Source organism: Phyllobates terribilis, unplaced genomic scaffold (assembly GCF_046119375.1).
Source record: "Phyllobates terribilis strain yellow unplaced genomic scaffold, ASM4611937v1 Scaffold_66__1_contigs__length_7565176, whole genome shotgun sequence".
NCBI lineage: Eukaryota > Metazoa > Chordata > Amphibia > Anura > Dendrobatidae > Phyllobates > Phyllobates terribilis.
The window spans coordinates 2,547,544-2,575,344 of record NW_027362826.1 but is presented as its reverse complement, the minus strand read 5'-3'; positions in this window follow the sequence as shown (position 1 = coordinate 2,575,344).

The following is a 27,801-nucleotide window of genomic DNA, read 5'->3' as shown; positions in this document are numbered from 1 at the left end:
CCTTTGCTCACCGCTCCGGCGGTTCTAGCCTGCTCTGACTCCTTTTCTCGCTGCTCCGGCAGCCTTGCTCCGCTCTGACCCTTTTGCTCGCTGCTTCGGCAGTCTCGCTCCGCTCTTATCCTTTTGCTCACTGCTCCGGCAGTCTTGCTCCACTCTTGCTCACCGCTCCAGACGGCCTCGTCCTGCTTTACTCTTGCTCAATGCTCCGGCAGTCTCGCTCAGCTCTGACCCTTTGTTCACCGCTCCTGGCGGCCTTGTCCTGCTCTACTCTTGCTCACCGCTCCAGGCGGCCTTGTCCTGCCCTGTTCTCGCTCACCTCTCTGGGAGGTCTCACTCTGCTGTGTTTGTCCGCCACATCTGTGGTTCTGTTCCTGAGTCCCAGTGTGTACTGGGTCCTATCCCGCCTGTGTTCCTACCTGCTAGTGCCTCCCTGTCTGCACTCTAGCTGTGCTTGCCTGTACCCCCCTGCCTGCATACCCGCCTGCCTGCATACCAGTCGTGCCTGCCTATACCCACCAGTCTGTGTGCCAGCCTACCAGTCTGTTCCTGTATTCCCCTGTGTGGGTCAACAGCCGTGTCCGGGGTCTGTCCTGGAGTAGCACCTGGTCCCTCTGCTCGGTTCCTCCTTGGTGCACTGGCGTCGTATGCCGTCGTGCGACCCTGGTCGGATCGGGTGAATACCTAGTTACGCCCCTCCAGGCATTCACTCTCCGGCACGGTCCAGTGGAATCACTACAATCACACGCACACGCCGCTCATCCCGGGCGTGTGCATTACAATTGTATTGTATGTAATGGACACAGTCTATTATAACACTCAGCATTCACACCTGTTACCTTCTGAGACTTCCGGATATCAGTTGCTTCTTCTTGTAACTTTTGAGAGTCTCTTTGATTTATAAATATGAAAAGTCTTTATTAAGATAGAATTCATAATTGCGATGTCTTGATTGATGTCTTCATTCCCTAATCTGGTACCAAATCTGGCAGTTTTTCCTAACCTATAATATCACAGCGTACCATAGCAATCAATAATATCCATCTAATTATTATCAAAATATTAAAATAAATTATGTTTGGAATAATAAACAATAATAGATAATAATTCATTATTAATCAAGTTCTCCATATGATAGAACATTTTTATGTCATAGGGGTAATTACCTTTTCCAACCCATAGGTGTCAGTGTGTTTTGAAACAAGTGTTTATATCTTTATTAAACCAATAATACCAAAGAATGTATACTGCTGAACTAAAATGAATAAATATATGAATGTATGAAGGAATGAATGAATGAATGAATTGTTGTGTTTACTCAGAAAATGTAAACATTTTTCTTATATTAATTCAAATCATCATTATATTTGATGAAGCAATATTCTTGTACTTGACATTACCCCATTAAATATTAATGTGTTTTCTCAATTGAAATCTTGAACTGAATTAAAATCAAAAATTGAGAATTAAAAATGAAAAATGGAAAAATAAGAAAATAAGTAAGAATACAATTTTAAAAATGAAAAATAAAATTAAGAGTAAAAATAAGAATAAAAATAAGGCCTTTAAATTGTAATGACAAATGCAGAGTAATTATATTCTCCATAAAAAATACCCTTATATCTCCATTATCTGGATGATTTCATATTTGTCATAACCTTGTATCACCAAAAAATTATTAAACTATGCAACTTTGCATGTAATACCCTTCTTAATTATACCATAGTACCTTATTATTATTTCTTCTTTATTAAAATGTGTGGAAAATAAGTATTGATCAAAAGTGATTATGTAATCAGGATCAAAAACACATTTTCCCCCTTAATACCAAAAAATATTATTTTATAAAATTTATGTATATATCAGAACCAAATTAAAATAATTATTCTTCTAGAAATATTTTGCATAAATTTCATATCGATGAGTAGCATAGATTTGTCTAAAGAGAGGTGTGTACCTATTTAGGTAACCATTAAAAATAATATCATAGTTATTCAAGAATATTATCATGTGGAAAATTATTCTAAATGTAAATTTGCTTTGTAAACCATTTGATGTGTGGTTGCTCTTATCCACTATTAGTTAAATCAAGAAATAATAATTATTAAAGAAATATAGAAATATATATATGTAGATAATACCTAATTATGTATTATAATTTCCTCAGAATTAAATATATTTTTGTACCTTCACATAAAGAAACATTTTTTTTTCTTTCCAAACATACAAACATACGAGGCCTCTGTCACATCAATCACACTTAGCAGCTGCTGATTTACTCATCTGTCACCTTCACTCTGACATTCACAGATCTGTTCAACTCAAACATTCCACATATGAAGTTTTATATATATATATATATATTTAACCCAAAATTGTTGTATCCCAATTTATTAATGCGCATTGTCATATCTTAATATTTCTTTGAATATTCCCCAAGTACATATTATATAATATGAGAGTAAGTCACTGGAATTTCAGACACTTGAAAAAACTCTTGACTTAGATTCTTTTTTCACTGGCTGCCAGGTTTTAAGTTACATCAGCTGAAAATAGAATGAATGGGATCTATACTATTAGCTCAAAGTTCAAAGGCCGCAGCTGTCACACGTCATGCTGTAAAGCTACTTGTTATAACGAACACTTCATGCACAGAAAATATTAATTCATAAGTGCTACACATAATGATCCAACTAGTTATATTGTTATTATTTTAAAATGTTATACACATAAAATCATGCAATTTTTCAACTTCCTGTGTGAATAAAGAAATAAATCCATTTTAGAGTTGTTTGATCAAATCCTGCTTTGGAATGAAACCTCTAAGGAAATATAAGAAGATAAAATTAAATATCAAATTCATACAGAAAAAGAATTATTTAAATATCTTATACATATATTGGTTGGTTCTAATGTAATTCAAAATATTGCTACTTAAATTTATATATGAAGTTCTAATTTATTAATTAATATATATATATTTTTTATAAATATATATATAAATACAATTATACACAATCTCTACTTAGACAAGTGTATATATATATATATATATATATATATATATGAACTATTAGAAACTATGTAACTACAATTTTACTGTATAAGATTATAAATAAATATTGAGACATTATAACACTTCTATGCTACATTATAATTACAGTTTTTCCTTAGCCACTCCCTAAACCAAATCTTCTGTCTCTCTCAAATATCTCCAGGAACGTCCTATTTAGGAAAGACATTTTTCTATCCTTCAAAACCTCAGAGAACTGCCTGTCCTTCTGTCCACATTCCCTGACGTCACTCTCACCTGGTCGTCTCACCTGTCTCTGTCCGTCTATTTCGGCCATTTTCTTTTCTAGGGAAAAGTCACAGCTTTGCATTTTTAACTCTTTCTGTGGAGATATGGAGTTTTGAATCATCTGATATGGCTTATAACAGATATGAAATCTCCTGCGTATTTGATAGAGTTCACTATGGGGATGACTCAGTCTAGGAGAGTTTGATATTGGCTTTTGGTAAGATTTTACCTTTCCTGGTTTTATAAATTTAACTTGATTTATTTTCTTTTCACGATTCTCATGTTTTCTAACAGAATCCAGCAACTGCGCACATTTGAATAGGGATTCTTTTTGTGACGCTATAACTCTAGATACTGGATCTAGAAATTTGAATTTTTGTACAAAAGTTGTTACCATTTGTTGTACTTTTCCATTTTTGATGAGAGCTTTGTACAACCGTTCAAATATGGACATGAATGTATATGTACATTCCTTCCTACCAATCCTTAGTTTCTGCAGATCTTCTATGTTGGGAAAATCCTTTGTGACACAATAAATCAAATATCTTAACCTGTCCAAATCATTTTCCCATCCATTAGGAGAGTCATTTTCACAGGGCATTAAATGTAAACGTCTGGACAATGTCACAGGAATCCATATTTTAAATAATTGATTCCTCTCCTCATTGGTTAGATCAAACTTATCAGAAAAGCTCTCAAATGTCTCTGAATTTCTACAGGCATGGATTTTGACATCATATTTTGGCATGATTTTGTATAATTTCAGCAAATTTTTCCTCATTTTAATTTGCAGTTGAGCCTGGGTAATTCCTGAATTCTCTGATATTTTTAGTGGCTCTTGTACGTCCGCTCCTCCTACGTCACTCACGTCTCCTCCCACATCACCTAGTATGTCGGTTTCTCGTATGTCAGTCATGTCTCCTCCCATGTCAGGTTTCTGTATGTCCGTCTCTTGGTCAGACCCAAGGTCACCTTCAGTTACAGACACGTGTCTTACTTCTTGTTCATTTTCCACATTACAGTCAGAATCAGTATCACCATCTGACACTTCTACACTATTTTCCTGCTTAGAAATCTCTAACACAAGACTATGAAAAAAATCTACCAAATGTAGAATATTTCTCAATTTCTGTTTGTCTCTATTTACCAATTTAAAAGTTAACTGTAAATTCTGCAATTCACATTCTTTGTATAAACTGAGCCACAAAACTTCTATGTCATCTCCTACATTAACTTTGAAATTAATATTACTTTGTTTAGCAAAAGAAGAAATTATATCCATATTTTGCTTACCTTAAGATTCCTTGGCTTCCCTTTATCAGCACGTCCTGTCTTCAGTTCGTCTGATTCTTTTCCTGTGTGATTCTGTTCCTTGTTAGTACCTCTGCTTCCTGTTAGTCCTCAGTCTATAGGTTCCTTTCTGCTTCTCGTGACAAACTAGTGAATTTACTGACACATGAACAACAGCTGTTCAGCTCGTCAGGACTTCCCCCCTTGTTCACGGAAGAAATTCACTTACTTAATTTAAAAAAACGAAAAAACAGGACTGGCTGGCTCACCATTGTAAAATAATACTCTTCCTGTATTATTTTTTCCTACTGAGGACTTCGCAAAGTATCAATATCACGATATTCTTATAAAAAAATGTATCTATTTATTCTTGGATTGTCCATTAAAAAGAATCAAATTGCAGCAGGTACATACAATAATTAGTTATAAAGTAATTGTCCATTTGTCCATAATTAGCTTAATTGTTGAGATTCACCCATCTTTCCTTGGATCCTGGCTGGTAAATCATGTCTTTATCCAGCACGTGTCCAGGCCTACATGTCAGATACTTCTCAGCATGAAGATTCTTCTTGTGGGGTGGGAAGAGCAAGAGAGCCCCCCCCTTTCTGTACCATGGGCTTTTATAGCCAGTCGTATGGCACACCTGTTCTACATATGGTAGTGAACCAAAAATGCACACACAAATAGCGCATGTCAACTAGACACAATGGCTGAGGCAATCCTTGTATAGAACTCAAAATTAAGGATAAAATGAATATCCATTATTAATTAACATTCCAAATGAATTTCCATAATTAACCATTTAACAGTGTTCAAAGTGTGTATCAAATTGCATGTCCATCTAATAAGCTTAATGCTAATGGACCTATGTCCCCCCATCCTGTCCTCTGCACAGTTATCCTCTGTTCACTGTAAAGGACCAATGGGAATAGTTTCCTGTGCACGGACACAGAGATCTGGCTGTGGAGACTGAGCATGTGTGGCCCCTAGCACTTTTTTTTATACTTATGCTATAAAATCCTATTCTACTGGAAAGTGAAAGGGGTATCCCAACAAGAGACGCAGGCTATAGATTTGTCATGTATGACACTTTATGGGATATTCCTATCAAAGGAAACCTGTGATGTCTTCCAAGTCTCCCAAACTGTTATTATCCTTCATTATGATGCAGGAACCAAAAGTTGATTGCTACGTGCAGTAAAAACATTTCTTACATCGCTGCTAGCAATATGCAAATTGGCTGGAACTAGTCCAGAGGGGGGGGTCTATTGGCTGGGACTAGTCTGGAGGGGGGGGGCAGCGGCATCTATTGTCTGCGACTAGTCCAGAGGGGGAAGTGGGGATGCGCAATCTATTGGCCGCCAATACTAGTCCAGAGGGGGGTGAGCATCTATGGGCCGGGACTAGCCCGGCCTCATGTGCTATAATCATGCCCCCTCTTTGTGACTGAAGAAGAGTTCAATGTCCCTGTCATAGTTTTAGTGTAAGACGTCACTCGCTTCCCAAAATCTCCTGCACCGAGGCTGTGATGGGGACAATAAAGAAACATCCAATTCTAGTCACCTGAGCGCTGCTGCCAATCACAGGCTTTAGCAGTCTTGGGTCCTCCAAACGGAGCAGGCAGCACCGACCTCAGAGCGAACTGCGTTGGATTTATTTTTTAAATATATATTTTTTAGGAGCATCCATGCCTTACAAGAAATTCTCAAATCTGCTGAGATATTTTTCCTTTATAAACACAAATTCTGTACTGAGCTTTATTGCAGATTTGGATGGTGAATCCTCAGTAATTACGCCCCATGTAAACATATTGTAGCCTTACAATAGTGAGAGCATTAAAAGTGTTGGAGCGAGTAACTGTTCTTCTTGTGCTTATTGCCCTTAAGATCATTCAATACAGAATAGAATATTAAGTCTTTACAGCAGACGGCGACTCGGGGCTCATATTTCCGGGTCATAACCTCATTCATTGGGTTACACTGTAACAGCATGCTTATTTCTGCCTGTGCTGTTATATTATACCTCTTCTTTTTCAGAATTAAAGCCTACAGAAAGAACATCTTGGCAAAATGTGTATGTATTTTATAGCTCTTATATTTATATATGCTTTTGCTGCTTTGATTTAAAAAAAAAAAAAGTATATTAACGCCCATTCAAAGATTATGATTTTCTCCATTTACAGCTGAGCCGGAAGATGAAGCAATGTCTCTAGGGTTATACAGTATTGAAGCCTTGTGTGGCCGGGTTGAACAATACATTGACTTGTCAAACACTTTCTCTATTTAAAAAAAAAAAATCCAACCTCCTCCACCCCTTAATATCCGGCCATCACGCACCTCAGTATTTCATCATTGCCCAAGACAGCACCAAAAAATGCAGCTAAAATGAGCAGGAGGAAATCCTATTACCGGTCAGTGAAAAATATTTGGCACATGCCTATGATTGGAATAAAGCGCAGATATTAGTAACATTGTAACGTAGGTTGAAGAAAGACCTCGGTCCATCAAGTTCAACTTTCCTCCCCCAATTGTACTCCGTACACTAACACTACACTAACTTACTAACTAACTGGCACTAGGCCTCACAAATGTATTATTATTATTATTATTATTATTATTACCTTTTTTATTATTGCTGCACTATAACAATTAAGAATGTACCCGTTTATAATTTAATTTTTTAATTAGTTTTATATTTTGTATTACTCTTGTGATTCTAATAATGGTATTACTAGACTCCCTATGCCTAAATCTGTTGATCCTGAAGAAGGCAAAAACCCCAGGACACATTCAGCCAATTTTCATCACAGGGAAAAATTCCTTCTTGACCCCGAGAAAAGGCGATCAGTCCTAGAACCCTGGATCAAACCTAATTATGTTATTACTAGTTATATATTTAATATTACACTACTTATTGTACTACTGCAGTTATTAATTAATTTGTTTTTATTTTTATAAATGTGACTATTTGATATCGTTACTATTATTAACATCCTGCTATCTTATTACAGTATTATTCTAACTTTCCTATCACTAATAATACTGCCCTATGCCTACATTGTTGATCCAGAAGAAGGCAAAAACCCCAGGACACCTTCAGCCAATTTGTGTCACAGGGGAAAAATTCCTTCTTGACCCCGAAAATAGGCGATCAGTCCAGGAACCCTGGATCAAACCTAATTATGATACTAATTATGTAATTACTATTATGGTATTAAATGTACTTCTATAGTTGTAACATTTTGTCTAATTTAACTGTAACCCTCAATGTTATGTGTTTCGAGGAAATCATCCAGACCCTTTTTTGAAAGCTGTTATAGTGTCTGCCATCACTACCTCTTGTGGTAGGGAATTCCACAGTCCCACTGCTCTGACTGTAAAGAACCCTTTCCTGTTTAGGTGCCTTAAAAAATGGGAATATTCAAAATACACTTTTAACCCACTTCATTCTGTTGTTATTTACAGATGTAAGAAAAATGTAAGAGGTTTTAGTTGCATTAAAAAGCTTTGCAGGTTTTTTTGTTTTGTTTAACTATATAGATGTTCCATGAGAAGGCTCAATGGCTTCTGGAATGGGTACCCCTGGCATGGACTGGAATGACATTGGCATGGGTGTCTTCACAGGACTTTGATGAAATAGTCCTCCATTCTTACCCCCAGCTCATAGGTGGATCTGCCGGCTCTGCCATCCTCAGGGTCTTAACAAAATGTACTTTTTAAGACTGCGGCTCTCATTTTACACTTACATCTGGAGGATGTGCAAGTCCACTAGCTGTAAGCTCTTGTGTTCTCCATAGGTCAAATTTTCCCTATTTTAAAAAAAAAAAAAAAAAAAAATCCGGCCTCCTGCCACCCCTTAATAGCCGGCCATCTCTCACCTTTTTCCCCACTCCTATGACAACACTGTCATAAGTATGAGGAAATCCAACTGCCGGTAATGGTAGATTTATCATAGGCAAGTGCAAGATGTTGTTAAAAAAAAAAAATCCGGCCTCCTGCCACCCCTTAATAGCCGGCCATCACGCACCTCAGTATTTCATCGCTGCCCAAGACAGCACCAAAAATTGGAGCTAAAATGAGCAGGAGGAAATCCTATTACCGGTCAGTGAAAAATGTTTGGCACATGCCTATGATTGGAATAAAGCGCAGATATTATGGCGCTTATTCTTACCGCCAGCCCATAGGTGGATCTGCTGGCTCCGTCATTCTCTGTGTCTTCATTCGGGGTCCCTCGACGTCTCCATGGTCACCTTCATTCTTGCAGCGTTTGTTCCAGTGATGTCCAGTCTTCTGATTTTCAGTCTTCCGGAGGCTCAGGTGGGCCGCTCGCTCTGATGACTATAGAGCTGGGGTCTGCTCAAGGGTTTCCAAGTTGACAAATGAAAATCCCTCAAACAATGCCTGGTCCTTTGTTGATATAGGTGCTGTGGCCTCTGCTGCTTCTAGTTTCTCCAGATGGAATGGTTTATGACGACGGGGAGGCTCAGATGGCTATAAAGGAAAAAAGGAATTATAACATTAAAATTATGACTTTATATCAGAGTCTCCGTTAAAAACAAGTTGTGTTGATTGAAAACTAGTAAAAGAATAGACACAAAGATTTTAATACTAAGAAACCATATCTGCTCATATACTTACTACAGGGACGTATGGTGGAGGCAGTTTCAGGGCTTCCACAGAGACCCAGTCGATACGCTGAAAAAACCTGTGCTTTCTGATGTTACCGTTGGCTCCTAAGCGACTGGCAGGATCTTTCTGAAGGAGCTAATAAAGATAAAACCAAAATCCATGAATGTAAACTGGAGAGAAAATGATGACTACTATGCAGAGATGAGCAAATCCACTTGATGCGAACTGAATTTGTGTTGAATTTTTGTGAATCTGCTGAACCCGGTGAATTTCAACAATTTGTGATTTGCTTCTTGGGAATCACCTAAAATGATTGCAGCCAATTTTCATACAGTATTACTAAAAATTACATCAGTCAGAGAAGACTTATGGGACCTCTGATGTAAGCCGTCCAGGCGTCACATCACATGTTATAGCACAATCAGGAGGGACTATCATAGCCTGTATGAAAGCCAAAGCAATGAATGTAGGAGTCATTTTGTGGTGAATCTGGATAGGGAGAGCACATCACAGCTTAGCAGTAGAGATTGAGAGAGAAAGACATAAAACAGTAAAAGACTGCACAGATAGTATGTGACAGCACAGCAGTAAAGAACGGTTACCACAAGTTTACCCATTTATGTTGAGTACTTGCGATTTTAACATTTTTGGGAAAAAATTGGAACAAGCTGGTTAATTTGAATTTCAAAAGGTTTGCTCATCTCTACAACTATAACATTGTATACATCATAGTACTAATGACTGTTAAGACAACTGACCTGTTTAATGATGTTCCTGATGCCGGAGGATTTATCGTTGAGTGTCTGATGGTAGGCGCACTCATCGGTAACCATTTCTTTTAAGATGACACCAAAAGAATACCAGTCTACTCCGGCGTTATACTCCTTCCCAGCCAAAATCTACATAAAGAAGAAGAAAATAGATAAAGAGTTGGTCAAAAAGTTCCATATCTTCAGTGTAACAAAGTTCTCAGTATAATAATTGTAAGACTATGTAATATAGTGAGAGTGGATGATTCCTCTGGTTGTGGCATCACTTGAATATTATGATTACCACACTAATGACTGAAAGGAGCCATGCTGCTCTTCTGAGCTCCAGAACCTTTGCTGGCTGACTTGTAACTCTTTGGGTCTCTAATGCTGGCAAAACATATAGCATGATCATGTATTGTGGCCGGACTCACAGATTCCGGAGAGATCATCTAATGTGTATGGAGACATCCCAATTCAGCTCAAACACTGGATGCTGAATTTCAGTGCCCGATCCTTTGTGTCTGGCATGGTCATACTCCCCCCTCCCATTCAGAACGCATGTACACTCAGCTGAGGCAAGCTGCCTATCTAATGTGTATGGCATGCCAGATGTCAATGTCAGAATGTCCCATTTACTGTAATGGACATTTGTTGGATTATGTGTGTGATCCAGGCAGACATACAATTATAGTATGAAGAAAAGAGAAAATCCTTGTTCTTCTCACCTCAGGAGCCATGTAGCCTGCAGTTCCAGCGTATCCAGTGGCTGTTCGGTCTCCATGCATGTTGTCAATTGAGAGACCGAAATCTGTGATCTTAATATGGCCCGTTTCAGCCACCAAGATGTTCTCGGGCTTGAGGTCTCTGTGGATGACGCCCTTTGAGTGGAGATGTTGGATTCCACAGACGAGTTCAGCGGCATAGAATCTGACAGAGAGACAAGAAATTAGTGACGGTCTACAGAAATACAAGAAATCCTGCCCTATCTGACTCGCCCCCTGGGCCATGTCTGGGGTGCGGCGCGCGTGCGCGCGGGGAATACCCAGAGCCGGATCCGATAGGGGTAGTAGTCCTTGTGACGGTGACCCGGTCCGTGCCCAGGGTGTCAAACTAAGTGGCGTTATTGATATGATGGTATTAGTGTCCGACTACGCCACCCGTTGAATGCGGCTATGAAGCCGCCGCTGCAGGGCAGTCCGCTGAGGCCGGTGGTACGGATGTGCAGCGTGGATGGTATAACCCCCAACGGGAGGGGTATAGCCTCAGGGCAGCTGATGAAGCAGGAAAAGATGATAGTGGTAGTGGTGTGACAAGGAAGCTCAGAGACGTGCATTGCAGTTTTCACAGCTTTACTCACAGTTGGTGTTCAGATCACTTCGGCCAAGAGTTACCACCCGAGCCGTGCTGCGTCCACCAGGTGCGGGACTCGGCCAACTCCCAGGCAGTTCCAGAGCGTGGTCCTGAGCTCCCCTCTCTTCCTTTCTACTGGCCGTCCCCACCAGGGATCCACCTTTGTCCAGCTCCCTCGGGCCTTCTGGTGGTGAAACCTCTCCCGGCTTCCCTGACCCTATACGTGGTATGCCTTCCTGGTGGATATGGCGAGGGGTCGCGCCAAAACTTGTCCACGACCTCCGGTTCCTGGCTGAGGATAATTGGCCTCCACCAGTTTGGGATCCGGTACCCTGTTCTGCCAACCCTTCACCCGTTAACTCGTGGGATCTCAGGGTTCCCTCTTCTCTTGCGTCTCTGGGCCCCTCCTGGTGTTTCTGTTCCTCCTTCTTCTCCTTTCTCTCTCTCTCTGCTTCAGGCCTCCTCTCCAGGCCTGGCTCTGGAGCTGGGCCCAGACTGAGCCACAGCTCCCTGTCAGCCCTCTCTGGCTGAGCTCCTCTCTGCACAGACAGACCAAAAAAGACCCTGTCCTAAGATGGTGCCCACCTTATATACTCCCTCTGACACCCGAGCCCAGGTGACGAGCAACCAATGGGCTCCTACCTCTGCCCAGAGTCCCTCCCCTATCTGCTCCTACACCACTGGGATGTTCCTCCCCCCTCCCCACTCCAGCCAGGGACAGAAGCAGTCGTACCTGCACATCTATCTGGTGGGAGTACCGTTGATCTTTCCCCCGGAAATGGGGTGAGTGTAGTGCATGCAGCTAACTGAGCCCAGTTCCACACTCCATCCTTACCCGGGAGTGGAATACCACACCTCTGGTCTGAGGTGCAATACCCCTGTAGCAGCCGAGTCCTCGGGGTGCTACATTCCCCCCTGGTAAACCACAGCACGTCCTCGGGCTGGAATAGAGCAAAAGCAAATTACAACATACAAAATTTTTAAAGTGCACTCATATATAAGATATTAACTTATGAACTCATCCCTTTATGGGAGGTACTCTACTCTTTTTAAACGTTACAGGTATAAAACATTTTCCTAATGCCACCGGAACTCTTTTTGAAAAACACCATTTAAAACTTTTGGCATTATTATTTTAGCAGCATATTTAACTTTCCATTATAAGACATTCTCAAATAAAACATTTTCAAACATATTCTTGATCTTCTGGCCACGGTGCAACTTGTGACCAGGTAAAGTGCAACAGTCACTAGTTCCAAAGTAGAAAAGCAGTTCTTCTCTAAAACCAGTAGGGGGCGCCTTAAGAAGCGCAACTATTTACAGGGTATGGCCGCTCTCAGTCCTCGGCCAGTGGGAATAGGGGAATGGCTGCTCACAGTCCTCAGCCTGGTAATGGATAGGGGCACACAGGAAACAGTTCTTTAACAGTCCCACACTAGTCCCAACGGGGACCACACTTCACTCAGCAACAACTTCAGCAACAGTTCTCATTCCCTGACGGGTAACTATATACAGTACTTTGTTTAGGCTACTTCCTTCAGTAGCGGTATCCTCTCCTTGCCTCCTCCTGAGGGTAGTCTTCAGACCCGTCCGGGTCCTCTTGGCTTTCCTCATATTGTATCTCCTCCTCAGTCAGCCGGTGTACGTGAAGGGCGTACGGTCCTTTGGCACACTGATGCCGGGTGAAGGTGACCTCATCACCTGAGTAGAGGTCGCATCCTCGGTGTCCTTCTGGAAGGTGACTCTCGACATCCCTGCGGTTGACAAAGACGTCGCCGGGGGTTCGGTGATCCCGGATAAAGCCCCAGCCATGCTCCAGCTGGAACTTTATTACGGTCCCGGTGGCGCGGGGACCGTGGGCCGCACCGGGGTTTCGTCGGGCTCGGCGTTTCTGCTCCGCGCTCCGGACCTGCAGCTGTTCTTCGCGGATCCGCCTCTCTCGTCGTTCTCTCCCGAAGACCTCTAGCTGTTGACGGCAGCACTCCTCACGCCGGGCTGCGTCCGCCCGGGTCTCCTGGGTAAACCCCATTAGGTTCTCACCGGTGGGGTCCCATGCAAACTGGGCTTCCTCCAACGGGAGTGGGACAATTTTGGCGGGCGCCGGAGCCGGGATTAGAGGCTCACACAGGGGCCGTTCCCTCCGGAGTCGGGAATTGATGTACTCCGGTGGCCAAACGAAGGGCAGCCCATCCGGGCTAGTATGCTGTGCAAACAGATCTTCACCCAGGGGTGGCACGGTGGAGGTAGAGGGCGCTGTAGGGGCAGTGGCGCCCGGGGGTGCTCGGCCTTGTGTCCAGGCCGTAGGCATCCTGTCTGGATTCAAATATGGCGCCTTCCGGGAGGAGGGCGCTGTTGAGACCGCGGCGCCCGGGGGTACTCGGCCTTGCGACCAGGCCGGGGGCACTTCCTCTTTTGCCGCGCTCAGGGTCAAGGGGCGTGGCGCGCGGAAGGGGGCGTGACCGCGGCTCCGGCCGCTTGAGGCCTAGTTGGGAGCAGTGGCGGTGCGGCAACGGGCGCGGTGAGTGGGACTTCGGGCTCTGCGACGGGGAGCTGGGGCAGGTTTTCGGCTACTGGGCTCAGGGTGGTGACGTCCCCATTACCTGCTTCCATCCCTGCGGCTCCCTCCGCGGCGTCGTCTCCGGCCTTCGTCCCTCCTGCACCATCCTCAGGGGCAGACATGCTCCACGTTGCGGGTGGCGTCCTCTGCTGGCGGGTTCCAGCCTGCTGGGCCATCTCCCTCCCCCATTCGGCCAGTGCTTCCTGCTGTACTCGGGCCATCTTCCGGGCCAAGGCCTCCAGCGCGGTCTGTGCACGCTCCCGATCTCTGGGGAGCTGTGCCAGGATCTCCACCAGGCCTTCTGGGGTGGCGGCCTGCAGCAGGCCCCGGACCACGGGGTCGGTACCGCTTGTCTCTTCCTCAATCCCCGGGTGCGATCTGTCCAGACTTCTCCAGGCTGCACCCATCTTCTCCGTTTTGTTCTCTATCCGCCCCCCTTGGGAGTGGTCCCGGGGCAACTTAGTGACAGTCAGTTTCAGGGGCAGACCCCCGACCTTGATGGACATTTCCATGGTGGTAGTCTCGGCTGGTGGGGGCGGTCTCCGCTTTTGGCGCCCTTCTGGGACCGCGCCCACGATGGGAGGTGGTCTCTTGCCACTCTCTGGCACGCCCACAATGGCGTCCGCTCTGCCAGGGCGGGAAACTGCCCAAGATGGCGGGAATCGTCCACTGATGGCGGGAAACTTCGTGGATGGCGGGCAAAGGCTGCAGATGGCGGGCAAACGGCGGGAAACGACTCCGGACGGCGTCTGATGGCGGGAACCCTCTGGAATTGGCGGGAGACTCCTTTTTGAGGTAAATGTGAACTTTTCTTCAGGCACGCAGTACCCGGTGGTTGCGGGCACGTAATCCTGCCGACTACGCCAAAGGTGACGCGCCCCCTGGGCCATGTTTGTGTAGCGTTGCGCACGCGGGGAATACCCGGAGCCGGATCAGATAGGGGTAGTAGTCCTCGTGGCGGTGACCCAGTCCGTGCCCAGGGTGTCAAACTAAGTGGCGTTATTGATATGATGGTATTAGTGTCCGACTACGCCACCCGTTGAATGCGGCTATGAAGCCGCCGCTGCAGGGCAGTCCGCTGAGGCCGGTGGTACGGATGTGCAGCGTGGATGGTATAACCCCCAACGGGAGGGGTATAGCCTCAGGGCAGCTGATGAAGCAGGAAAAGATGATAGTGGTAGTGGTGTGACAAGGAAGCTCAGAGACGTGCATTGCAGTTTTCACAGCTTTACTCACAGTTGGTGTTCAGATCACTTCGGCCAAGAGTGACCACCCGAGCCGTGCTGCGTCCACCAGGTGCGGGACTCAGCCAACTCCCAGGCAGTTCCAGAGCGTGGTCCTGAGCTCCCCTCTCTTCCTTCCTACTGGCCGTCCCCACCAGGGATCCACCTTTGTCCAGCTCCCTCGGGCCTTCTGGTGGTGAAACCTCTCCCGGCTTCCCTGACCCTATACGTGGTATGCCTTCCTGGTGGATATGGCGAGGGGTCGCGCCAAAACTTGTTCACGACCTCCGGTTCCTGGCTGAGGATAATTGGCCTCCACCAGTTTGGGATCCGGTACCCTGTTCTGCCAACCCTTCACCCGTTAACTCGTGGGATCTCAGGGTTCCCTCTTCTCTTGCGTCTCTGGGCCTTTCCTGGTGTTTCTGTTCCTTCTTCCTCTGACTTCTCTCTCTCTCTGCTTCAGGCCTGGCTCTGGAGCTGGGCCCAGACGGAGCCACAGCTCCCTGTCAGCCCTCTCTGGCTGAGCTCCTCTCTGCACAGAGCAGACCAAAAAGACCCTGTCCTAAGATGGTGCCCACCTTATATACTCCCTCTGACACCCGAGCCCAGGTGACGAGCAACCAATGGGCTCCTACCTCTGCCCAGAGTCCCTCCCCTATCTGCTCCTACACCACTGGGATGTTCCTCCCCCCTCCCCACTCCAGCCAGGGACAGAAGCTGTCGTACCTGCACATCTATCTGGTGGGAGTACCGTTGATCTGTCCCCCGGAAATGGGGTGAGTGTAGTGCATGCAGCTAACTGAGCCCAGTTCCACACTCCATCCTTACCCGGGAGTGGAATACCACACCTCTGGTCTGAGGTGCAATACCCCTGTAGCAGCCGAGTCCTCGGGGTGCTACATATCCATAGTGTAATAAAGTGGCCGGTCAGGATTCTGTCCAGGTTCTGATGACTAATATATTGCTTTAGTCTAATCCATATTGGCATCAAAGAGCAATCAATACTGATGACGGAACTGCTGTTTATATATACTGTATATTTCTATTCGTGTATAATTACATAAAAATAAAACTTTACCTTGCACTGGGGATGTCAAGCTGCCCCTTCATCAGTAAGTAGCTGTAAAAGTCCCCGCAGCTCACGTATTTCAGACCAAGGAGCAAATGCAGCTGTTGTACAGAGCAGAGATATAGGTGAATTGCCAGATTATTACAGTACCTACACATCTACTACAGAATAGGACAGAATAACTATAGGCTACATGGTAAATGCCTGTCTGATTGTCCAGATACAAACATAGAGACATAACTATAGTAGGTACATGTGTTGCAGTCGCACTTAGCCCTGGAGCCTATGGGGCCAAAATATCCTTTTGGCCCATAAGAGAACACCAGTACTATTAAAGATCTGTAATGGTTGGGGGCAGCGGCTTGCGGCATTACTGTAATGGTCCAGGGTGTGTTTTGGCCGGCCATGTACCTCCCGAGGTTACTGATCACATGACTGTGACATCGCACAGGTCCTGTGCATACAGAAGGTCTGATCACATGACTGTGACATCAGCACAGGTCCTGTGTGTGCACTAGAGGATATATAAACCCTGGTAGATTTGAGACAGGTGTGAAAGGCGTGAGGCCTGTTCCCGTGTGTGGGACACTGTTAGCCTGGAGAGGCTTAGTGAGGCCTAGTGAAGCCTGAAAGGCAGAGGCTGGATCCTTACGTGTAAGCGATACCAGTAGCCTTGGAGGGCCAGAGGCTTGAAAGGCAAGAGCCCTGGAAGGCATAGGCTGGATGTTAGGTGAGAAAACATACCAGTAGCCTTTGAAGGAACGAGGGCTGGAGACCCCCATCTGGGAAGCCGTAAAGCCACAGTGGTGGCAGAACAAATCTGACTGAAGCAGCTAAAACCGGGCAAAGGTAAAGCACTGCATTATATGGACGTTGATATAAGTGACTTTGCTGATGGCTGTAACTGGAGCCAAGTGGGCCTGTCTGCCACTTGAAAGGCTCCTGGACATTATATGTGTATGTCGGTGAGCCACTGAGTTGGACTCGGTGATAAGCAGTAGTGAAGTGTAATAAACTGCTGGATTGTGAAATACTGGAAAACGTGGCTGGTGTGCTTTAATTGACCCGATGCAGCGAGTGTCCCCCAGCATGATGACTAGCGCTGCCTTACAGGGTCTATAAACTGCGAGCAACGCCACTATACACATATACACATACAGTATATACTCACACACATGCACATGTACTGTATGTACACACCAATGTGTAAGTGTGTCTATAAACAGGGTCGGACTGGGGCACCGAGACACCGGAGAATTCTCCGGTGGGCCCGGGTCCTCAGCGGGCCCCCGAGCAGGACACACGGGTGCCCCTGGTTAACATGGCCGCCGGTGCTCCGCACTGCAAGGGCCTGGAGGGTCAGAGGGGCCCTTGCAGTGCGGCTGATGAAGGCAATCTGGCCTGCTTCTCGGTCCCATGGGCAGATTGCCCTCATCCTGTGCGGCAGGCAAGGAGCGATCCCTCCAGCTCCACTGCCGACAGGAGGAAAATGGCAGCATAGCTGCAGGGATCCGTCCTCACCTCTGCTTTCTGCCCGGCGTTTCCTCCCTCACACAGGCTCGCGCTGCTTGATGATGTCATCATGCAGCATGGGCCTGTGTCAGGGAGAAAGATGCCGGGCAGGAAGCAGAGGACAGTGCTGCGGGGGAGCGCGCTGAGAGACAAGTTTTGGGTTTTTTTGAGGGAGAACAATGGTGATTGAGCAGGTGCGGCGAGATATGACATGGTGGGGGATATATGGCATGGCAATGGGGGAGGTGGGGGGAGATATGCATGGCATGGTGATGGAGGAGGTAGGTGGAGATATGACATGGCATTAGTGATAGAGGAGGTGGGGGAGATATGGCAATGATGGTGGAGCAGGTGGGGGGAGAAATGGCAATGATGATGGAGTAGGTGGGGGGAGATATGGCAATGATGACGGAGCAGTTTGGGGGAGATATGGCAATGATGACAGAGCAGGTGGGGGAGATATGGCAATGATGATGGAGCAGGTGGGGGGAGATATGGCAATGATGGAGGTGGTGGGGGGAGATATGGCAATGATGATGGAGGTGGTGGGGGGAGATATGGCAATGATGGAGAAGGTGGGGGAGATATGACAATGTTGGAGAAGGTGGGGGAGAGCAATGATTGGGATGGAGAAGAGCAATTATGGAGGTAGTAGAGAGAAATGATGGGGAATTATTTGGACGCTATTTGCTGTTAATATCTGGTCTGGTCATGGCATGGTGGTATTTCTCCCTTGTATGTAGTAATATTCGGTCACTATGGGGTGGTAATATCTGGCCTGGTCAAGGTGTGGTGGTATTTCTACCTTATATGTAGTATTATTCGATCACTATGTGGTGGTAATATGTGGTCTGGTCATGGTTTAGTGGTATTTCTCCCTTGTATGTGGTATTATTCAGTCACTATGAGGTGGTAATATGTGGTCTGGTCATCGTGTGGTGGTATTTCTCCCTTATACGTAGTATTATTCGGTCACTATGTGGTAGTAATATGTAGTCCAGTCATGGTGTGGCAGTATTTCTCCCTTGTATGTAGTACTGTTTGTGTTGGTACAGTGGATTGTGTTGTGTATGGCAGTCATTTGTTCTCTCTGATATTAATTAGGAGAAGATTCTTTATTTCCATTAGTGATTAATTAAATACTTGGAACAAGATGCACTTACAGGGGTTCTCCGATGAAAACAAGTAATCACCTCTCCACAGGATAAGTGATAAGTTATTGATTAGTGGGGGTCTGAATGCTGGGACCTGCACCGATTGGTAGAATGTGGAGCTTTTATCCCCATTAGACTGGAGCTCATGTGCGACTTGACCACTGATCCATTCATTCCCTCAGTGGCTGTTCTTGTTTTTTTTCTGGAAACCCCAAAGAGAATGAAGGGAGCTGCAGTCAGACGTCCCACCTGCCGCTGCATTTTAAAATGGGGATAAGTGTCCTGACAGGGATAAAACTTCCCCATTCTTCTGATCGGTGCGGTTTCCAATGTTCGGACCCAAACGATCAGTCAGTTATCACCTATCCCATGGAGCCCTTGGATCGGTGATAACTTGTTTTAACCAAAGAACCCCTTTACTGCAAACTACCGTAATTGTACATCCTAGTTATAGCATGTGCACAGTAGATGTGCAGGAGCCGCCTGTGATTTACAGCAGACGCTCCACTATAACGGGGATATCGGCTATCAGGTATTTACATATAGCTGTAGGGTGGGCCCTGAGGATAAATTCCTCCTGTGGGCCCCAGACACCCCAGTCCGACACTGTCTATATATATATATACGAGAGTTGCCATTAAAATGGTATTGGTTGTATATCTCATACTTATGTTCAAAGATATATTGACCTCTAGAACCATGCCACTACTACAAGCCCAACAGGCACATGCTCACTGGGCTGCAGCCCTCACCTACATTGTGGGCCATCGGCCGTGGTTTTGCAGCTGCTGGCCTTTTAATATTTTTTCATGTCCATGTCGTGTGTACCCGCCCATGCGCGCCCATGCACGACGCACACGCACAGCGTTCAGTACACCGCAGTGGCGTACTCTTTGCCAGGCCTAGTGCCAGATAGTGTTATCAGGATGTTCTTGGTAGGAGGGGCTACCGCTCTCTGCGCGCCGGCTCCTTACTTTCCTGCAGGCTCATCTTCAAGCTCTGGGAGGGCTGCATGCTACATTGATTCATCTCCAGGCTATGAATGAGTTAACAAGCTGAGGCCATGTAATGTATGTACATCAGCCCTAGTGTATCCTACAGTATATGATGTGTATACATCAGCCCCAGTGTATCCTATGTGATGTATATACTGTACATCAGCACCTGTATATCCTATATGATATATATACATCAGCCCCAGTGTATCCTATGTGATGTACATACTGTACATCAGCACCTGTATATCCTATATGATGTATATACATCAGCCCCAGTCAATCCTATACGATGTATATACATCAGCCCCAGTGTATCCTATACGATGTATATACTGTACATTAGCTCCAGTATCTCTTATATGATATATATACATCAGCCCCAGTGTATCCTATGTGATGTACATACTGTACATCAGCACCTGTGTATCCTATATGATGTATATACTGTACATCAGCACCTGTATATCCTATATGATGTATATACATCAGCCCCAGTGTATCCTATATGATGTACATACTGTACATCAGCACCTGTATATCCTATATGATGTATATACATCAGCCCCAGTGTATCCTATACGATGTATATACTGTACATCAGCACCTGTATATCCTATATGATGTATATACATCAGCCCCAGTGTATCCTATACGATGTATATACTCTACATTAGCTCCAGTATCTCTTATATGATATATATACATCAGCCCTAGTGTATCCTATACGATGTATATACATCAGCCCCAGTGTATCCTATATGATGTATATACTCTACATTAGCACCCGTATATCCTTTAAGATGTACTATATATACATCAGCCCTAGTGTATCCTATACGATGTATATACATCAGCCCCAGTGTATCCTATACGATGTATATACTGTACATTAGCTCCAGTATCTCTTATATGATATATATACATCAGCCCTAGTGTATCCTATACGATGTATATACATCAGCCCCAGTGTATCCTATGTGATGTATATACATCAGCCCTAGTGTATCCTATATGATATATATACATCAGCCCTAGTGTATCCTATACGATGTATATACATCAGCCCCAGTGTATCCTATATGATGTATATACTCTACATTAGCACCCGTATATCCTTTAAGATGTACTATATATACATCAGCCCTAGTGTATCCTATATGATGTTTGTACATCAGCCCCAGTGTATCCTATATGATGTATATACTCTACATTAGCACCCGTATATCCTTTAAGATGTACTATATATACATCAGCCCTAGTGTATCCTATACGATGTTTGTACATCAGCCCCAGTGTATCCTATACGATGTATATACTGTACATTAGCACCAGTATATCCTTTAAGATGTACTATATATACATCAGCCCTAGTGTATCCTATATGATGTATATACATCAGCCCCAGTGTATCCTATACGATGTATATACTGTACATTAGCTCCAGTATCTCTTATATGATATATATACATCAGCCCTAGTGTATCCTATACGATGTATATACATCAGCCCCAGTGTATCCTATGTGATGTATATACATCAGCCCTAGTGTATCCTATATGATATATATACATCAGCCCTAGTGTATCCTATACGATGTATATACATCAGCCCCAGTGTATCCTATATGATGTATATACTCTACATTAGCACCCGTATATCCTTTAAGATGTACTATATATACATCAGCCCTAGTGTATCCTATATGATATATATACATCAGCCCTAGTGCATCCTATATGATGTTTGTACATCAGCATGTCACAAGGAGGTTTTCTCTAACATCACAAACTGTGATGGCGGCGTCCAAGTCTGTGGATTCCACAGATTCATATACTGCTCCTTGTAACTCCATTGATAGCTATGGTCAGTGCAGGGTGACTAGGGCATCGACTCTTAGAGCTGCAGCTCCTTGGCAGGTGAGCAAAAGTTAGTCTTTGCTGGGCTGAGGTTGTTGACTGCCTTTGATCACATGCTAGAGGAGAACCAGTCGTGTCTGCTGTTTCTCCATTTAAGCCGGCTGTGCTTTGCTGGCAATGCCAGTATCGTTTTTCTCTATCCTGTTCTGGAAAGGTGAACACATACTGGTTTAGTGGTTATTGCTAAAGTTGTTGCAAGCGTTGTTTGGTAACCCTTTCCTTTTTCCCTAGGTGTCTTTATATTACTTTGTTGCCTCTCGGGCTTTAGACTTTATATTCCTTTGTGTATTTCCCTGAGAGCGTGTTGTGTGACTGTGCTTCAGTTCTGTCCTATCTTGTTTTGTTTTCCCCCCATACACTGTACAAACTAGTGCTGCTTAGGAGCATAGTAAGGAACGAGGCTCGGGCATCTCCACATTCAGGAGTAATCCTGGGAACAGAAATAGCTAGGGACCCCTAGCCTGAGGGTCAGAATAGGAGCACACTTGCTATCCCACAGTCACACCATGACACAGCCCCAGTGTATTCTATATGATGTATATATATCGGCCCCAGCATATCCTATATGATCTATGTACATCGCTCCCAAGGTATCCTATAGAGATGCATATACACTGGCACAAGCGTATCCTATATGATGTATATACATAGTCTCCAGCATATCCTATGTAATGTATGTACATCATCACCAGTGTATCCTACATGACGTATATACATCAGCCCCAGTGTATCTTACATTATGTATACTGATCAGCCCCAGCATCCTATATGATGTACAGGTGCATCTCACTAAATTAGAATGTCATCAAAAAGTTAATTTATTTCAGTTCTTCAATGCAAAAAGTGAAATTCATATATTATATAGAGTCATTACAGACAGAGTGATCTATTTCACGTGTTTATTTCTGTTAATGTTGATGATTATGGCTTACAGCCAATGAACAAAAGTCATTATCTCAGTAAATTAGAATACTTTATAACAACAGCTTGAAAAATGTTTTTAACATCCGAAATGTTGTCCGACTGAAATGTATGTTCTGTAAATGCACTCAATACTTGGTCGGGGCTCCTTTTGCATCAATTACTGCATCAATGCGGCAATGTGGCATGGAGGCGATCAGCCTGTGGCACTGCTGAGGTGTTATGGAAGCCCAGGTTGCTTTGATAGCAGCCTTCAGCTCGTCTGCATTGTTGGGTCTGGTGTCTCTCATCTTCCTCTTGACAATACCCCATAGATTCTCTATAATAGATTCTCTATGGGGATTAGGTCAGGCGAGTTTGCTGGCCAATCAAGCACAGTGATACTGTTGTTTTTAAACCAGGTATTGGTATTTTTGGCAGTGTGGACAGGTGCCAAGTAGGGTTGAGCGAGTATGTTCTGACCGAGTATGCTCGGGCCGAGCTCCGAGTATTTCCAGCTGCTCGGTGATGAGGTTAAATTGCTCCCGTGTGCATGATTTGCAACTGTTTGACTGCTTTATTACATGTGAGGAATGTGTAAGAAATAGACATTCCTCACATGTAATAAAGCTGTCAAACAGTTGCAAATCATGCACACAGAAGCAATTTAACCTTATCACCGAGCAGCTGGAAATACTCGGAGCTCGGCCCGAGCATAGTCGGCGAAAGGGTTAATAGAACATACTCGCTCAACTCTAGTGTCAAGTCCCAGCAGATGACATGGCTCCCCAAACTATCACCGATTGTGGAGACTTCACACTAGACCGCAAGCAGCTTGGATTGTGGCCTCTCCACTCTTCCTCGAGACTCTGGGACCTTGATTTCCAAATGAAAATTGGAACTCTGGGACCTTGTGGAGTGTGTCAATGACTGCCTTCTGGACATCTGTCATGTCAGCAGTCTTTCCTATGATTGTGGAGCCTTCTGAAACAGACTAAGGGACCTTTTAAATGCTTAGGAAGCCTTTGCATGTGTTTTTTTGTTAATTATTTTAATTCACTGAGATAATGGCTTTTGTGTTTTCATTGGCTGTAAGCCATAATCATCAACATTAACAGAAATAAACACGTGAAATAGATCACTCTGTTTGTAATGACTCTATATAATATACTAGATGGTGGCCCGATTCTAACGCATCGGGTATTCTAGAATGTCTCCCGACGGTGGCATACTTATTTTAAATCTGCCGCCAATTGGCCGGAGACCGTGTATAAATTTGGCGCCACAATCGCAGATTGGTCGCCGCGGGCGGCCGCGAGCAATCAGCAGAGCGGTGTTTAAATTTGGCGCCGAAATCGCTGATTGGTCGCGGCTGCGACCAATCAGCGAACCGTGTTAGTGAGGACCGGGGAGTATCCACCTGCCTTATAATGCCCCATGCAGGTTGTCACTTCCCCCCCCCCCATATAATGCCCCATGCAGGATGTCACATCCCCCCATCCCTTATAATGCCCCATGCAGGATGTCACCCCCCCTCCCTTATAATGCCCCATGCAGGATGTCACTCCCCCCCCATATAATGCCCCATGCAGGATGTCACATCCCCCTCCTTTATAATGCCCCATGCAGGAAGTCACATCCCCCCTCCCTTATAATGCCCCAAAAAGGATGTCACATCCCCCCCATATAATGGCCCATGCAGGATAATGCCCCATGCAGGATGTCACATCCCCCCCCTGTATAATGCCCCATGCAGGATGTCACATCCCCCCCCTTCCTTATAATGCCCCATGCAGGATGTCACATCCCTCCTATAGAATGCCCCATGCAGGAAGTCACATCCCCCCTATATAATACCCCATGCAGAAAGTGACATCCCCCCTATATAATGCCCCATAGAGGAAGTCACATCCCCTCCATAGTGCCCCATGCAGGATGTCACATCCCCGCCTCCCTTATAATGCCCCATGCAGGATGTCACTCCCCCCCACCATATAAATGCCCCATGCAGGATGTCACCACCCCCCTTATAATGCCCCATGGAGGAAGTCACATCGCCCCCTCCCTTATAATGCCCCATGCAGGAAGTGACATCCCCCCTATATAATACCCCATGGAGGAACTCACATCCCCCCCATAGTGCCCTATGCAGCATGTCACATCCCCCCCTCCCTGATAATGCCCCATGCAGAAAGTCACATCCCCCTTATATAATACCCCATGCAGGATGTCACATCCCCCCATAGTGGCCCATGCAGGATGTCACACCCCCCCCTCGCTTATAATGGCCCCTCCACAATGTCACACACCCCCACCCCACCATTTAATGCCCTATGCCCCCATACAATAAAAAAAAAAAATCCAATACTCACCTCACTTCTCAGCTGCTGCTCCGGACTCCAGCGTAGCCGGCATCTTCCCGCTGCACGCTGTGACCGCTCAGGAGAGAGCGCAGTGTAAAGACGTCACCGAGCCCTCTGACCTGAGACGTCACAGAGCAGCAGCGGCAGACACAGGAGCTGCTGCGGAGGCACAGGGAGGGGTAAGTATGGCGCCGGGTGCCGGGGCCCTGAGCAAGCGGGGAGAGGGGAGGGGGGAGAGGGGAGAGGAGGGGAGAGGGGGGGAGAGGAGAGGGGAGGGGGGGCGTCACACTTGCCGTCGGGAGATAAGCGGCCGTAGCCGCTGATCTCCCGACGGTAGCCGCATGGAGGTCAGCAGCGCCTCCGGTGGGGGACTTATGCTGCGAGCAGCCGGCTGCATCTCCCGGCTGCATCGCCGCTGACCTCCGTGCGGCAGATGAGCCGCTAACATCCGCCATCTTTTTCTGAAATGCCGCCTCGCTGATTGACAGCGCCGGACCAATCAACGACGCAGGATTTCCTGGACAGAAGGACAGACAGACAGACGGGATAAGACAATTATATTAATGACTCTATATAATATATGAGTTTCACTTTTTGTATTGAAGAACTGAAATAAATTAACTTCTTGATGATATTATAATTTAGTGAGATGCACCTATATATACATCGGCCCCAGTGTATCCCATGTGATGTATATGTAGCACCCCGAGGACTCGGCTGCTACAGGGGTATTGCACCTCGATCCAGAGGTGTGGTATTCCACTCTCGGGTAAGGATGGAGTGTGGGACTGAGCTCAGCTAGCTGCATGCACTACACTCATCCCATTTCCGGGGGACAGAACAACGGTACTCCCACCAGATAGATGTGCAGGTACGACAGCGTCTGTCCCTGGCTGGAGTGGGAGGGGGGGAGGAACATCCCAGTAGTGTAGGGGCAGATAGGGGAGGGACTCTGGGCATAGAGGTAGGAGCCCATTGGGTGCTAGTCACCTGGGCTCACACATAGAGGGAGTATATATGGTGGGCACCATCTAGAGACAGGGAGAGCAGAGCTGAGGGAGTCAGAGGGAGAGTTCAGCCAGGAGGGCTGACAGGGAGCTGTGGCTCCGGCTGGGCCCAGCTCCAGGGCCAGGCCTGCAGTGGAAAGGAGGAGGAAGAGAGGCCCAGAGACGCAAGACAAGAGGGAACCCTGAGATCCCAGAAGTAAACCAAAAGGGGTGAAGGGTTGGCAGAAAAGGGTACCGGAACCCAAACTGGTGGAGGCTAATGATCCTCAGCCAGGAACCGGAGGTCGTGGTCAAGTTTTGGCGCGACCCTCACCACATCCACCAGGAAGGCACACCACGAATAGGGTCAGGAAAGCCAGAGAAGGTTTTACCACCAAGAGGCCCGAGGGAGCCGGACAAAGGTGGATCCCTGGTGGGAACGGCCAGTAGGAAGGAAGAGAGGGGAGCTCAGGACCACGCTCTGGACTGCCTGGGAGTTGGCCGAGTCCCACACCTGGTGGACGCAGCACGGCTCGGGTGGTCACTCAAGGCCGGAGTGACCGGAACAACACCTGTGAGTAAAAACCCTGAAACTGCATCGCATGTCTCTGAGCTTCCTTGCTGCACCATCACAACCACCATCTTCCACATCTGCTGCCCTGAGGCCATACCCCTCCCGTTGGGGGTTATACCATCCTTGCTGCACAATCCTACCACCGGCCTCAGCGGACTGCTCTGCAGCGGCGGCCTCCTAGCCGCAATCAACGGGTGGCGTAGTCGACACTTAAACAACATCTACAAAAGACTGCCACACACTTAGTTTGACCACCCTGGGCACGGACCGGGTCACCGCCACAAGGACTACTACCCCTATCCAGATCCGGCTCCGGGTGTCCCTTGAACATGGCCCAGGGGGCGCGTCATATATACATCGTCCCCAACGTATCCTATATGATGTATATACACAGGGGTGGATTAAAAGTAGTGTTGAGCCACCCCCGTAGTGTTCGAGTTCGGTTCGGTTCGTCGAACACCCGTGTGTTCGCCGAACTGTTCGTCGAACTGTTCGTCGAACACCTTCGAACACCGTTAAAACCAATGGCAGGCAAACAAAAACACATAGAAACACATAGAAAACACCTTCAAAGGTGTCCAAAAGCTGACAAACTGCTCAGAAGACATAACTAACACATGGAAAAGTGACAAGTACATATAGTCATGCGAAAATAAAAGAGGTGGAGGAGTAAAAGGAGGGGGAGACACAGATATAGGCATGTCATGCCCTTCTAAAATCCAAAAAGTGAGAAGCCGACACGGCCAGTCCGCTCCTGCCCGTGCCACCTCCGTGTCGCCGGGTTTGTGCCAGAGCCGCGGTGAACCCTGATGGCCAGCCCCCCTCTCCCAATACTGGTGCCTGTCCGCTGGTGGGTCGAGCGAGCCCCCCTGTGGTGGAGGCAGCTCTAAGCTTTTTAATTTAAATTGTCTCTCTAATTTGAATGAATACACTTTAAATCCATTTACAAGGATCTATTGGAGGGCAAGTCTCATGCCAGCAGCCGCGTAATTCCAGCTCCAGTAGCGTCCACTAAAGCTGCTGCAGTTAAAAAGCTTTTATAAGGATCGAGCTCGGCTGTCCACCGCAAGGCATCCTACTGCCAGTCCCAGCCCCTATGCCTTGGGGTGCCTCCTGATGCTCTTCACTGAGTATCCCGTGGTCCCAAAGCATTTCCTTTGAAAAAATTAAGTGTCTAAACTACAGGTGGTGTAGCTTGCTTAACAGCCGGGATAATCCGCTGACTAGCAGA